Source organism: Saccopteryx bilineata, chromosome 6 (assembly GCF_036850765.1).
Source record: "Saccopteryx bilineata isolate mSacBil1 chromosome 6, mSacBil1_pri_phased_curated, whole genome shotgun sequence".
NCBI lineage: Eukaryota > Metazoa > Chordata > Mammalia > Chiroptera > Emballonuridae > Saccopteryx > Saccopteryx bilineata.
The window spans coordinates 20,949,378-20,963,066 of NC_089495.1; the positions used below are offsets into that span (position 1 = coordinate 20,949,378).

General features: G+C 39.4%; 1 protein-coding gene and 1 long non-coding RNA gene across 6 annotated transcripts in view; one reads left to right on the top strand and one right to left on the bottom strand.

Annotated features, from left to right (window-relative positions):
* The window catches only part of TRMT9B (tRNA methyltransferase 9B (putative)), a 48,089-nt gene extending 46,101 nt beyond the window's left edge, over positions 1-1,988 (bottom strand). For 3 of the 5 annotated variants that reach the window (XM_066236546.1, XM_066236542.1, XM_066236541.1), the window contains exon 1: positions 844-1,668. The gene's annotated coding sequence lies outside the window, so the exon portion shown is untranslated. Of the gene's footprint in view, positions 1-843; positions 1,669-1,706 lie in introns of those variants that run through there. The other 2 variants (XM_066236543.1, XM_066236544.1) reach the window with 2 other exon arrangements.
* The window catches only part of LOC136308809 (uncharacterized), a 30,654-nt gene continuing 18,187 nt past the window's right edge, over positions 1,223-13,689 (top strand). Inside the window, exons 1-3 of the long non-coding RNA XR_010726178.1 lie at positions 1,223-1,305; positions 2,924-3,034; positions 4,239-4,465. This is a non-coding gene — a long non-coding RNA (uncharacterized lncRNA). The remainder of the gene's footprint in view (positions 1,306-2,923; positions 3,035-4,238; positions 4,466-13,689) is intronic.

Below are 13,689 nucleotides of genomic sequence, written 5' to 3' on the forward strand. Positions count from 1 at the left end.
TCAAGAGAAGAGTTTACAGAGAGCGCCCTTCTCAAATCTGGCCAAATGTATTCATAAAGCAGCAGTTCTCTGGAGCAGCTCCTTGGTGAGGAGACACTTTCTGCACTAGCCAAGGTCTCCTTTAGAAGTCACGTGCAATCCTCCAGTCTGAACTACTCTAACGCCTCCTTCACCCTCACCCACGGGAGAGTGCAGCACACTGCATTTTCAGCCAGGCATCAAGGGCAGAAAAACTTAACAGTTCTCCCTTCCCTAAACTTCAAAACAAATTAACCATTTATTAGCCAGTAATATCCTTCAAGGATTCCCTAGGCTCATAAGTCATACCACAAGTAGTACTTTTAGCGGCTGAAACAAGGGCTTAAATGCCAATCGTTATCTGTAACATGGCCAGTAACCTTAACGTCAAAATGATATAGATATATTCTGACTTTCTGCCTACAAGAAATATCCCATAACATTTAAATGCATGCATACCAACCAATACATAAAGCTTTGCACGTAGATGTTTCATAGTCTCACTCTTTCTACACAGAGCATTGTATGTGTATAACATTTATCACAAGGAACCAGGTAGTACCAAAAAATACACATATAGCAAACATCATACAAATCTTACCATCTCATTTTGATATACCTTCTTAAACTGCATTTTCACCATCCGCTTTGACTATTTTAGTAAGTTCTTTCAGATCAACTAAAAAATATTCTGACAAACTTTCTGACTTCAAGTTATCTTCGTTTATTGCCTGCTGCTGCTATTTAAGAATCGATTCCTAAAAAATGATACCTTCTAAAGATAAAGATAAGCATGCACTGCATGAAAACACAGATCATTTTCACCTTTAAGGCACTACGCACGTCCCCTGAAGCTCGGAGTTCTGATTTATCCAGAGCGTACATCTGAAGCACATTCCGCAGTCCCTATCTGCAGGGCAGGCTCGCCGGTTTTGATCACGTCTAAGTTTTCAAGGTAAACAGGTCACCCTCGGCGACTGGAATGACAAAAGAAGCACAAGAATTCACCCAGGCGGTCAGACTCCAGCCGCGGGCGCGCGCGCGCGGAGCGACCTGTCGCGCCCCCTCCTCCCGGTCCCCGGCGGGAGGGCGGGCGCAGAGCGGCTGAGCTAGGCTGGCCAGAAGGCTTCTCGCCGCTCCCCTCGGTAGACCATTGTTAGAGCCTCGGTCGCCGAGCTTTCTGCACGGTATGGGGGCGGGAAGCTCCACCTAACCGAAGAGTTGCAATGCTTTTCCCGTAGCCGGAGAGAAAAAGCTGTTTTGCATCAGAGCCGGAGGCTGTACCAGGTGTAACTTCCACCCCCTGACCTATTTTAGAGTGAGAGAATGAAAGCGATAAGAAAAAAATAGACGGAGGGCGCGCGGGGTGGCTGGGCGCCGTGGGGCGGCTGCCCGAGGGGGAGCGCGCGTGCGCCGGGCGCGGGTCCGGGCTTTGGAGGAGAAGTTACAGCCAGGCCCCGGTGGGAGGCCTCCCGGCGGCGGATCTGCGGGCTCGGCGGGCCCCTCCGCAAGCTTCTCGTCCGCCCGCCGCGGCCCGATCCCGACTGCGCCCCGCCCTTCTCCAGGCGCGCCCTGGGGCTGGGGGCCTGCGGGCGGCCGCCGCGAGAGCAGCGAGGCGACCGCCCGCAGTCCCGGGAGCGCGGCTCCCCACCCCCATCGCCGTCCCTGCCTCCCCGCCCCACTCTCACCTCTCCGGGGACGGCGCTAGAGCTTGGGACTCCAGGGACCGAGGCCCGCGGACAGCCTCGGAAGGGTGGCGGGCGTAGAGCGAAGCCCGAGGGGTGTCGCCTGCCTGCTTAGTCAGTTGGAACGCCCCGCCCAAACGTGCCGGGAAAGTGAGGCTCTGCCGCGGGATGGGGGTGACCTTCTTGCCTCCTCCCGGCGCTCTTCTCGTCTCTACCCTCCCCGCGTGGCGGGTCTTACGTGGGAGAGGACGCCAAGGCGAGTACACCTGGCCCGCCCGGAGCACAGCAACGCAGTACCTGGGGTGACAACAACGTGACGCTTTAGCGCGAGTTTTCGCATATGATCCTTGCAACCACGTACTTCAAGGGATATGTCCCCATTGGGTATATTGGATAACTGAACATCAAAGGGGTTAAGGCCAAGGTGCCACTGCTTAGACTCTTCAGGGCTTTGCTCTAAAACAGGATACTTAATCTGCTAAGAGTTTTGCAAAACTAGCCCCATCAAAGTAGGGCTGGAACTTAGAAGATTCTACCTAAAATTAGAGCTGGAACTTAGAAGATTCTACCTAAAATTAGATGCTCACACATATACCGCACAGACTACATACAGTACTTCTGGAACAGTGGGGTGGACTATATGCCAGGTCCTTAGCACGATCTTCTTCCACCTCTCTTATCAAACGGCTCAGTGATCATCAGAGGCCAGTGTACTTTAAAAGATGCTAGTGCCTAATACTGAAAAATTAGCACGTTGAGTGACTGCTCTGCTGCTCTTTGAAACGTGACAGGTTGATGCTCTTGAGTTGACTGACTCCGTGAGGGTTGGGCACTTCATGGTGAGTTGTTTTACCAGGCGTGGGTTTTTGTTTTGTTTTGTTTTGTGTTTTTGTTTTTTTTTTTGCGAGGAGCCAAGTATATGTGTCTCACACAAACTGGTGACCTAAGAGGAGTGGAGATCAGCATATATAATTTGTGATTCCGGAACGGTTTTCTAGTGCCACAGTACATTGATGGAAGGAAGGGAACTTTTGGTTGGGTATCTTTATCGCCATGGCCAGGATAATCGAATTGACATTTTCTTTTTCTATAAATGCCTTCTTTTTGCATTTAAAAAGAAAAGAAAAAAAAAAAAAAAAGAGAGCCTCACTCACTTTATATGTTCTGGAGCTGAATGCCAGCCCACAAAAGTGCTGCCGCTCATTTTTTCTTCCATTCAGTGCAGTTACAACAACCACATGTCCTTGGATGCAGGATACATATTGGATACTGTGATGTTCCTTGAGCTCTTCTAACAGTGCCATACCTGGATACCTATAGGATAGTGCCTGGTAGGTACATAGGAAGTACTTGCTGGTGAATGAGATCTCAACAAAATGTGATAATTACAAAAAGAGTTTGGTTTCAATTCTACAGGAAATCATGGGAGAAATCAGTTATAGGCGAGGTGGTCAGGGAAAGCATCTTGGAGGTGGTGACAGGTGTTAGATTTTAATATGGAGAACTGGCTGAAGAATGGAGGTGAGAAACTATGTTTGAAATGCTTTTAAGATATACAGAGGTAGAGGTCCCTAACCTTTTGTAGGTAATAGGCCTGTGTGAGAATCCGATATAAGCTTTGGAACTCTCCTGTATAAAAAAACAAGTGTAAAAATATGTGCATAGATTTTCTGAGATTTCACAGGCGAGGTAAGCAGATCTGTGGAATCCCTAGAGATCTGTGGGCCTGAGTTGCCATTTTCTTATTTGGAGGCAAGAAAAAATAAAGAGATTGTTTTCTCTGATGCCTTCGTAAGAGGCATTTCCATGGCCACTAACAGAATCTGGGTAATGACTGAGGGAATAGAAAGAAAATGCTAGAATGAAAATCCATACACTTGGAAGCGTAGCATTTCCTCTTTGAAGCTGGACCTTTTAACATTTTTGTTCTCTTTGTACCTGAGAATTTCACATTCATCTCTCAACAAAAGCGGGGAAGATATAGATAAAATATGACCACCAAACATTGGCAGTTGCTGAGGCTAATATCTACATGGGCGTCAGTGTATCATTATCTCCTTACTTGTGATGTTTGACAATTTTCATGAAAAAATTTTAAATGATTTTTATTCTCAGGTAGACATAACTAATCCTATGACATTTCTTAACTTGTTAGAATGGACATTTTGTTTAAAAAAAAAGAAAAAAGGAAACAAAACAATAACAAGTATCCTAATGATGCCACACATAACATTATTAATAATTAGTGCATTCTCTATTGAAGCAGTAGATTTTCTCTTATAGTTAATTATGAAGTGTGTTAGCAATGGTTTCAACAGTGTTCTGTTTCTTTCTAAATTACACCGAACTTCATTTTATATTACTTAGTTAAGTCAGTTCCTTAATTATATATATTATATACTATATAATATTGTATTGTTATATATAATTATTACATAATTATAATAAATATAATATATTATATTACATTGTTACATATGATCGTTGTTGTGTTGTTTAATCAGCTCAGTTTGTTTATTAATTTTCTGTGTCTAGCACACAGCTCTTGGGGCGCAGATTGAAGGCCATGGTTCTCTGAGTACTTCTCCTGCTCCCTTCTGAGAAAGGCAAAGACTGATCCCTTACGCATAGGCTGCGGTACTTATCCATCTTGTGACTAAGTCAAGGAAGGATTTGTGACCACCGGAAGGAGCTGTCCTGTGGCCTACAAGGCAGAGGCCAGAAGAACTCCAGATAGGCATGCCCTGTATTGGATAGAGATGGTAAGTACCAATCAGATTTTTTCCCCAAGTGTCTTACAGGCAAGGGCTGGATTTGAACCCAAGCAGTGAGTGCTGCGAAGCCTGTGTTCTTAACCACTCTGTTCACAGCCTTGGGAGAAGCAAAGAGCGAATTAAGTGAGCCAGGTGCATGACTGGGTCACACCATAGAGGCAATGGATTCCTTGACGACTTAGGGGCTCACGTTCCCATGTGACCTGGGGCTGCTGTGCTTCCTTGTTGATCTTCCAGCACTTTCTGAATTGCTTATGGCTATGGAAACTAGTGCTTGCTCTTCCTTACTTCCTCCTGTGGTTTCATAACAAAACAATATCAGTGTAGATAAGCTGTTTCTCTTCTTTCTAACCCGAATGAGCATAGCTGCATGGTCATACACTGATTGCTTATAACACCGCCATGATGTAGAGCTACACCCATCCTGTCTATGCTTTTAGTGGTCTTCTTTCTTCTTAATAAAGCACAGGGGATGCCTTCTTAGAGATGTTATCTGAAAAAAAATTTCTACAAATCAAATCACATTTTCCAATTGGTGTTTTTTAGTAAAATAAATATTTTTCCACAAAAATAACATTTTCCTCTGAACTATATGAAAATGATATCCAGATTTTAGCAGTTATTATTTTTCACTGTTTGTTTACTGTAAATATGGAAAAAAGTAGAATAAATATATACTAAAAATGATTTCAAGTCCCTCTGCTGGAGGTCCATTACCAGCTCTCCATTGTATATTAAATACCACAAATCCCATAGAATGAGGTACAGCATCCTCACAGCCCGGCCCCAACCTACTTCTCTGGGCTCAAGGACAATCATAAGACTTCTTCAGCTCATGGAGCCCTAAACATTCAACCTCTAGTTTCTTTTTCTCTTCCTTATTAATTTTAATGGGGTGACATTGATAAATCAGGGTATATATGGTCAGAGAAAACATCTCCAGTTATTTTGACATTTGATTACGTTGCATACCCATCACCCAAAGTCCAATTGTCTTCCGTCACCTTCTATCTGGTTTTCTTTGTGCCCCTCCCCTTCAGCCCCCCCACTTAATCACCACCCTCTTGTCTGTGTCTCTGAGTCTCATTTTTATGTCCCACATATGTATGGAATCATATAGTTCTTAGTTTTTTCTGATTGATTTATTTTGCTCAGTATAATGTTATCGAGGTCCATCTATGTTGTTGTAAATGATCCGATGTCATCATTTCTTATGGCTGAGTAGTATTCCATAGTATATATGTACCAAAGCTTTTCAATCCACTCATCCACTGACAGACACTTGGGCTGTTTCCAGATCTTTGCTATTGTGAACAATGCTGCCATAAACATGGGGGTGCATTTCTCCTTTTGGAACAGTACTATGGTGTTCTTGGGGTATATTCCTAAAAGTGGGATAGCTGGGTCAAAAGGCAGTTTGATTTTTAATTTTTTGAGGAATCTCCAGACTGTTTTCATAGGGCTGCACCAGTCTGCATTCCCGCCTGCAGTGCAGGAGGGTTCCCTTTTCTCCACATCCTCGCCAGGACTTACTCTGTGTTATTTTGTTGATGAGCACCATTCTGACCAGTGTGAGGTGATATCTCATTGTGGTTTTAATTTGCATTTCTCTAGTGATTAGTGATGCTGAGCATTTTTTCATATGCCTATTGGCCATCTGTATGTCCTCTTTGGAGATGTGTCTAACCATTTCTTTTGCCCATTTTTTGATTGGATTGTTTGTCTTCCTGGTATTGAGTTTTATAAGTTCTTTATAAATTTTGGTTATTAACCCCTTATCAGACATATTGTCGAATATATTCTCCCATTGTGTAGTTTGTCTTTTTATTCTGTTCTTATTGTCTTTAGCTGTGCAGAAGCTTTTTAGTTTGATATAGTCTCATTTGTTTATCCTGTCTTTTATTTCACTTGCCCATGGAGATAAAGCAGCAAATATAAATATAAATATATTGCGATAGATGTTGGAGAGCTTACTACCTATGTTTTCTTCTAAGATGCTTATGGTTTTACGGCTTACATTTAAGTCTTTTATCCATTTTGAGTTTATTTTTGTGAATGGTGTAAGTTGGTGGTCTAATTTCATTTTTTTTGCAGGTAGATGTTCAATTTTCCCAACACCATTTGTTAAAGAGGCTGTCTTTACTCCATTGTATGCTCTTACCTCCTTTCTCAAATATCAGTTGTCCATAAGGTGTAGGTTTATTTCTGGGTATAAAGGGCCTTGTAGTATAGCTTGATATCAGGAAGTGTGATACCTCCCACTTTATTCTTCCTTTTCAAGATTGCTGAGGCTATTCATGTTCTTTTTTGGTTCCATATAAATTTTTGGAATATTATTTTTATATCTTTGAAGTATGTCATTGGTATTTTAATTGGTATTGCATTGAATTTATAAATTGCTTTGGGTAATATAGTCATTTTAATGATGTTTATTCTTCCTAACCATGAGCACGGTATATATGCTTCCACTTGTTTGTATCTTCTCTGATTTCTTTTATCAATGTTTTATAATTTTCCAAGTACAAATCTTTAACCTCCTTGGTTAAATTTACTCCTAGGTACTTTATTTTTTTGGTTGCAATAGTGAAGGGGATTGTTTCCTTAATTTCTCTTTCTGACAGTTCATTGTTGGTATATAAAAATGCCTCTGATTTCTGAGTATTAATTTTATATCCTGACACCTTGCTGAATTAATTTATCAGGTCCAGTAGTTTCTTGATTGAGACTTTAGGGTTTTCTATATACAATATCATATCATCTGCAAATAATGACAGTTTTACTTCTTTTCCAATTTGGATGCCTTTTATTTCTTCTTCTTGTCTGATTGCTGTGGCTAGGACTTCCAGAACTATGTTGAATAAGAGTAGTGAAAGGGGGCACCCCTACCTTGTTCCTGATCTTAAGGGAATTGCTTTTAATTTTCATCCATTGTGTATGATGTTGGCTGTGGGTTTGTCAGAGATGGCCTTTATCATGTTGAGGTATGTTCCCTGTATTCCCACTTTGTTGAGAGTTTTGATCATGAATGGGTGCTGGATTTTATCAAATGCTTTTTCTGCATCTATTGAAATTATCATGTGGTTTTTCTCCTTCCTTTTGTTTATGTGATGAATCGCATTGATTGACTTGCGAATATTGTACCAGCCTCCCCAGAATAAATCCCATTTGATCATGGTGTATGATTTTTTCCATATATTGCTGGATCCGGTTTGCTAATATTTTGTTGAGGATTTTAGCATCTAAATTCATCAGGGATATTTGCCTATAATTTTCTTTCTTTGTGTTGTCTTTGCCTGGGTTTAAGAATCAGAATTATGCTCGCCTCATAAAAGGAACCTGGAAGTCTTCCTTCCTCTTGAATTTTTTGAAATAGCTTGAGAAGGATAGGAGTTAATTCTTCTTTGAATATTTGGTAGAATTCACTTGTGAAACCATCAAGTCCAGGACTTTTCTTTGTTGGGAGTTTTTTAATAATTGTTTTGATCTCATTTGGTGTAATTGGTTTGTTTAGGTTTTCTGATTCTTCCAGATTGATTTTTGGAAGATTATATGTTTCTAGGAATTTGTCCATTTCATCTAGGTTGTCTAATTTTTTGGCATACAGTTCTTCATAGTATTTTCTTACAATATTTTGTATTTCTGTTGTGTCAGTTGTTATTTCTCCACTCTCATTTCTAATTTTATTTATTTGAGTTCTTTCTCTTTTTTTCTTGGTGAGTCTGGTTAAAGGTTCATCGATCTTGTTTACCTTTCCAAAGAACCAGCTCCTGGTTTCATTGATCCTCTGTATTGTTTCTTTAGGCTCTATGTCATTTATTTCTGCTCTGATCTTTATTATTTCCTTCCTTCTACTATCTCTGGGCTTTACTTCCTGTTCTTTTTCTAGTTCTTATAGAAGCAGGATCAAGGTGTTTATCTGAGCTTTTTCTAGCTTCTTAAGATATGCCTGTAATGCTATGAACTTCCCTCTCAGCACTGCTTTTGCTGTTTCCCATAAATTTTGAGTTGATGTATATTCATTATCATTCGTTCCTAGGAATTTTTTTATTTCTTCTTCTTCTTCTTCTTCTTTTTTTTTTTTTTTTTTTTTTTTTTTTTTTTTTTTACAGAGACAGAGAGAGAGAGTCATACAGAGGGATAGACAGACAGGAACAAAGAGGATGAGAAGCATCAATCATTAGCCTGGTCAGGCTTTTTATTTCTTCTTTGATCTCATTGTTAACCCATTTGTTATTTAATAACATGCTATTTAGTTTCCAACTGTTTGAGTATTTTTCAGTTTTTCTGTTGTGGTTGATTTCTAGTTTCATGCCATTGTAATCAGAGAAAATGCTTGATATGATTTCAATCTTTTTAAATTTGTTGCAAAGACTGCTTTTGTGCCCTAACATGTGGTCTATCCTAGAGAATGTACCATGAGCACTTGAAAAGAATGTATATTCTGCTGCTTTAGGGTGAAAGGTTCTGAATATATCTATTAAATCCAGTTGATCTAGTGTGTCCTTTAAGTTTGCTGTTTCTTTGTTAATTTTCTTTCTTGAGGATCTATCTATTGATGTTAGTGGGGTATTGAAATCCCCTACTATTATAGTATTGCTGTTGATCTCGCCGTTTATATCCACCAAAGTCTGCTTTATATATACATATTTAGGTGCTCCTATATTAGGTGCATAAATATTTATAATGGTTATATCTTCCTGTTGGATTGTTCCCTTTATCATTATGTAGTGACCTTCTTTATCTCTTACCTATAGTCTTTGTTTTACTCATATTTCTCCTCCTTTCAAAGTCATTCCATGTTTTTGAGTAATTTTAAGTAGTCTAGCATGATGCCAGGCACCGTGCTAGGAAAATAATGGTGAGCAAAACAAATACAATACTTACCCTTATTTACTCTCTGGTTTAATGGGATGACAGTCATTAACCAAATAATCACAAATATCACCAGTAAAATGTGTAATTCTAAACTGGAGCAAGTATTTGGAAGGAAAGTTACAGGATGTCATGAGAGCTCATGCGTCCCTTGTCTCTTCTAGCGGGGACACAGGTATAGGATTCATCTCTGTGTCCTCAGTTTAGCCCAGAGCCGTGCACATGGTGGTGTTCAGTAAGTTTTTGTTGCAGGAACATATACTTTGACATGTAAGTGCACAATGCATTCTGTATTGCACATACTGAATAAAACACACAGCAGGTAGTCCCTCAGATACTGATCTCAACGCATGGCCACTGTATGCTATTTGCTTTTGTGACCACAATCCACAGGTCAGCTATCTCCAAGTGCATCCTGTTTTCTTTGCCAGCCTGACAACATGTGACTTCTTGTTATCCTAGTAGCATTATCGAGAACATTCTTTACTTTCTGGCAAATGTTCTCATATACACTAATCCTTTACTGTTCTCACCAGCACAAATCCATTATCCCAATATCACAAAGGTATTATAGTTGATACCTTTGCTGAAGATATGAAACATTGTTTCTTTACTTATGTGAGACACTGTATCTCCCTGCACTATCCTCGGTCATTTTCCTGCTTCCTCTGTCTCAGTAGCTATTTGAGTCTTGCCTCTGCATCCTTTTCTCTTTTCTCTTGATTTTGGTCATGTTTCTCTTTCATCATCTTACACTCCTGTAGTTTTTGGAGTCAATTTTTTGTTGGAACAGGAAGTGGCACAAGTCTTTTGGTTTATTTTCTCAATCTTTTTTTTTTACAGTGCTAGTACATAATCCTTTCTCAAAAAACAGTCTCAGATAAGAATCTCAGGTTTTTTTGTTTTTTTTATATATGTTGTTTGTTTTTGGCTTGGAACAAACAAAGAATGAGAAATATGGAATATTTGTCATGGTAACGAAAGAAAGACTAAAAGATAAACTCCAACAAAAGAGACTATTTTATATAAAAGAAATGAACATCTAAGATATAGAAAACCACAGTCATTAACTCGAAGACAATTTAATAACCTGGAAAACAATATTGGTAAGCAAAAAAGCTTTTAGATGACTATTTTGTAAATATTGCATATTTACATATACATGGGGGAAATACTAGACAAGTATACTAAAATATTAATAGTGGTTCTCTCTGGGTGATGGAATTTTCATTTTTTTATACTTTTCTATATTTTTTTATTACTTTTATTTTATTTATTTTTTTATTTTTTATTTTATTTTTTACAGAGAAAGAGAGTCAGAGAGAGGGATAGACAGAGACAGACAGGAACAGAGAGATGAGAAGCATCAATCATTAGTTTTTCATTGAGGGTTGCAACACCTTAGTTGTTCATTGGTTGCTTTCTCATATGTGCCTTGACCACAGGCCTTCAGCAGACCGATTAACCCCTTGCTTCAGCCAGTGACCTTGGGTCCAAGTTGTTGAGCTTTGCTCAAACCAGATGAGCTTGCGCTCAAGCTGGCGACCTCGGGGTCTCAAACCTGGGTCTTCCGCATCCCCATCTGATGTTCTATCCACTGCGCCACTGCCTGGTCAGGCTCTTCTATGTTTTTTTAAGAGAAAGAGCTTATATGCAGTTTTGGAACAAAGCTTATCTCTCTTTGTAGCCACATCTTTGTCCTCGTGGACTTTATTGATATTGTATGCCTGCTGTTACCAATCAACTGCATGAGAAGTAGTATCAACATGTGGAAAACCCTCATTTCTTTTTTTAAAAAATAGGATTTTGAATTCTCAAAAGCAGAAGTGGAAATAAGTTCAGTTGTTTCAAGTATAGAAGCCATAATACCACAACATATATTTACAAAAAACTGTTCATGCTATGTCAGTGACGTAGCCATATGTGCCTCATCTTGATGTAAACATGTTTGTTGTCAAGTGTCTGCTCCTTGCCTAAGTTTCCTGATTGCGTCTACTTACTGGTAATAGTAACCTTGAATTTATGTAAATGTTAGCTCCAGGAATAATGAAGAAGTAAATTCACTTTGTGTGAATGTGTATGAGTGCACATGCATGCCCTTGTCTCCTTCTCTCTCTCTCTTTCTCTCTCTCTCTCTCTCTCTCTCTCTCTCTCTCTCTCTCGTGTGTGTGTGTGTGTGTGTGTGTATAATGTGAAGTTACTAGTGACTTGATGTTCTAGGGAAAATGGAGCGTAAATTTTGAAGTAGTTGTTTTTATTTTTCTTTGATGGTTTTCTGGAACTTTGGGGAGTATAACTTTTGAAAAACTTAGAATTAGTATTTAAGATTAGGTGATAATGCATGACATGCGACTAGAAGTTAACTTACTGTAAAATAGTTTCAGAAAACTGTGCATTAAGAGAATTTTGTTAGAAAACTATTTGCGGTTGTCAGAGTATAATTCTTCTGGAAGCAAGCAAGACAGTACTACTCTGCAGTAGTCCTACCATCAGAGGTCTAGTCATCACAGTTCTTTGACCCTGATCTCAGGCAAGATCTCGGGATCTTAGATTACTCATCTGATAAGCGAAGGACATGAATTCGATGGTCACTGAGGCACCTCACAGTTCTTCAAACAAAAAGTATTTTTGGTTGGGTCTAGAAAGTTGTAAAATAAAGGAGGGATTTGTTGCCTTCTTTGTCTTATTCCTTTGTGATCTAAAGATTGACCAGGAGGCTTTCATTTTCCAAGCTGGATTTCAAAGACTGGATATGGAGCTAACAATTGACAGTAGTGTTTAATATAATTCATGTGAAGAATTTGGGAAGAACCTCTGATATGTTATAGGAAGGAGGCTTTTCCTGAAGGCTCCAGAGGGCAGACTTGGACCAGTAAAAGCAAGTTACAGGGAAGAACATTTAGATTCAACAAGAGGAAAAGATTTCTAAAGTTGAAACTGCTTGAAAGTAGGGATCCTTCAAGATGTACAGCGTTTTTTGTTTGTTTGTTTGGTTGGTTGGTTTTATTTTTTATTTATTTATTTTTGTCTCTGAACAGACAGATGAAGAGGCTGACTCACCTGTCACTAATGTGTGCAGGGATTCCTGCTTCAAAGAGCAGATCATGCCTCAGAGATACTCCCAGGCGGTCCAGGGCTGGAACCCTTTAATGGAGTGTTGACAAAGGATGTTGAGAAAGAACTGAACACAAAGTGTCTTTAGGTGTCTGGACAGACAATGAGGCTGATATTTTCACAACCTAGTCTTTGAAACTCTTGTTTCTCTTTCCATCTCCGGTTGGTTTCATCTTCTGTATTATGGGAACAGAACTGGTTATGTTTGGATATAATAGCCAAGCCAAGATATAAAACTAAACTGACAAAAATTGGTTTGTTTCATGCCATTATTGAAGGAGTTCGGCTGAGAACAGGGCAGGGACTATGCCTTCGAGACCATGACAAATCTGGGCAGAGATCATCCGGGACATTAGCATTCTTGGTTTGGCATAAGATGACGCTCATACCTACTAATCTGGAATTTGTAATTCTTTTTGCCCATTTAACATGAAAGAAGAAAAAGTAATAAAATTAGCAAGTAAAGATAATCAGTAGGAAGGTCATTAAAAGCATAAAAATACCTAACTGAACAATCAAAACCATCACAAAAAGCTAGATAAGGATGTTTTGTTTGGGGTTTTTGTTGTTGTTGTCTAAAAGCAAAATAAATAGCCATTGTCCAACAAGAATAACAAAACAGAAGAAAATTTCTACCTGAGATTGCTAGTGAAATGCCCAGAAGTTAAAGTCACTGCCAAGGAGCAGACGGGTGGAATGCCCCGGGCCTGTTCATTTTCTATTATTACCCGAGCACACTTGTCCCTCATTTTAGACAGTGGCTCTTTCCATCTCCAAGACAGAAGCTTTTCTATGCTTACTATTCCAGCCACATACAGGCAAGTGTAATGTAAGGCAGGCAGCCTTCCCTCCTGCACTCAAGTTTGTCTAACCGGAGATTAAATCAAAATAACCTGACGAGAAAATTTAAGACAATGTCAGGCACTATTTTCCTATATCCAAACTGACTACGTGTGAAAAGAATTTTCTTGACTCAAGGGTTAAGCTGAAATATTTGTGCAAAAGAGAAAGCGATCTTACATGAAAATAAAAATCAACGTTTTTCAAAAATTCAGCTTATATAATTCATAAACTACAGTAGATGTGTAGATTGAGTATATTTTAGCTCTAGCTTGAAAGAAAGTCTGAAATTGTTTGGAGTTCTAAAGTTGGATATCTCTGATTGTCATTAGAAATTATTTGGAATTATTCCAATATGTATTGATTCAGTATCCAGGGGCATGTTG